The sequence below is a fragment of the Schistocerca nitens genome, chromosome 4 (genome assembly GCF_023898315.1).
Source record: "Schistocerca nitens isolate TAMUIC-IGC-003100 chromosome 4, iqSchNite1.1, whole genome shotgun sequence".
Lineage (NCBI taxonomy): Eukaryota > Metazoa > Arthropoda > Insecta > Orthoptera > Acrididae > Schistocerca > Schistocerca nitens.
Genome location: NC_064617.1, coordinates 251,666,995 through 251,668,797, shown reverse-complemented (window position 1 = coordinate 251,668,797; position 1,803 = coordinate 251,666,995). Strand labels below are relative to the sequence as shown.

The following is a 1,803-nucleotide window of genomic DNA, read 5'->3' as shown; positions in this document are numbered from 1 at the left end:
AATTTTTCTAGTGGCCAAGGGAGAGTCATTTGAGTGTTATAAAATTTAAAATGCTAACACACTTTGCTTGCTTTCATTCCATAATGTCTCACTGGATCATTTTTTAGGGGAACATATCAAGCAAAATTAGAGTTCTGAATGAGATTTTCACTCTGCAGCGGAGTGTGCGCTGATATGAAACTTCCTGGCAGATTAAAACTGTGTGCCGGGCCGAGACTCGAACTCGGGACCTTTGCCTTCCGGGCAAGTGCTCTACCAACTGAGCTACCCAAGCACGGCTCACGCCCGCTCCTCACAGCTTCAATTCTGCCAGTACCTCGTCTCCTACCCTCCAAACTTCACAGAAGCTCTCCTGCGAACCTAGCAGAAGGCAAAGGTCCCGAGTTCGAGTCTCGGTCCGGCACACAGTTTTAATCTGCCAGGAAGTTTCAAAATTAGAGTTTTCAGAGTCTAAAAACGTGTTACTGTAATATTGGTAATTTGTGGTGTGAACTCAAGAACATCTTGCAGATATCTGTTTGAGGAAATGGAGATACTAACTACTTCTTTGCAACGTATTCTCTTTATCAGACCGACAAGTCGGTTCACTGACTGAATGCTAAAAATAGTTCTTCAGAAAGACTGGAGTCACTTAATTTGGTTTCGGAACGTGTGCATTATTCGGGAACAAATATTTTCAATAACTTTCCAACAGCTATAAAAAGTTTAACTGACAACGAAATTCAGTTTAATAGGAACCTAAAGGATTTACTGGTGGAGAGCTCCTTCTATTTTTTTGATGAGTTTCTTAGCAGAAACGACTGATGTGTAGGGGAAAGCTGGGTAAGGGAAAATATTGTTTCTCTGACAACATGTCATAGATAAGCAGATGAAATAGTCTGTATAAACTGTAGACATTCTGTAGCTGTAAGACAATTATATCATTATTCAAATACTTCTTTTGTAGTAAAATGGAGAGCTTAAGTGACATTCTGCCAAATGGTCTCTTTGCCCAGTAGGTAGGGCGAAATGGCAAGAGAGAGGTAAATAGAAAAATAATACTCTTTTATAAAGTGCAATGTGGTAAGTCCTATGTTTGGATGTCTCTTCTTAAAATGTGTCGACTAGACTATGCCTGTCATATATTTCTCTTTTTGTTGAATGATTATTCCGCTCAGCAAGGTGCAATGACAAGTGGCTTAAATCAGTTACTGATATGCCAAAAAATATACTTTGCATGCCAAAAAAACAATCAAGAAGTTCTTTCTCATGCTCTTGGTTGAATACCCAACTGAAGATCGCAAAAATATTCCTGCCTTTAGTAGCATCACAGTTTTTTAAGAACTTTTGTTTTAAATGCATCTTCAGATACCGAAGAGTTTGGCTGTTGTACCAAATGGCATCTTTTCTTTTCTTGCAGCATCTAGTACATGTTGCGTAGTTTGGGGGTCCCACGATTGTTAAAGTGATTTTCTTAAACAAGTGTATGGCATCTTAACATAGACCTGTAATAACAGAACAGAACTTTTCACCAAGGCGTTGATACACTAACGCGTTAGAACACTTATTTTATGAAGTCTTATTATCAACCAAGTAAGCACCTGGAATTTCCCAGGTATGTACACTGTCGTAAAATATTAATACCCCTGGAAAGACGGTGTCGATTTTGATCCGATGGCAGCACATGGCACCTGGGGGATAGTAGATGTACTGACAATGATTTGAACGTCAACTGGTAGCATAGTAGCAGCATAGTGGCATTGCTTCCAGAGTGCCATCTGTGTCTAGGAAATGGTCACAGCTAGAAGACTCAGTGTGGTGCAA

At 39.7% G+C, this 1,803-nt stretch overlaps 1 non-coding gene across 1 annotated transcript; it reads right to left on the bottom strand.

Moving 5' to 3' along the window:
* Positions 1-202: 202 nt before the first annotated feature.
* On the bottom strand, positions 203-275 carry Trnas-gga (transfer RNA serine (anticodon GGA)). Its single transcript has one exon. It is a non-coding gene; the product is annotated as a tRNA-Ser (tRNA).
* Between the last annotated feature and the right edge of the window lie 1,528 nt (positions 276-1,803).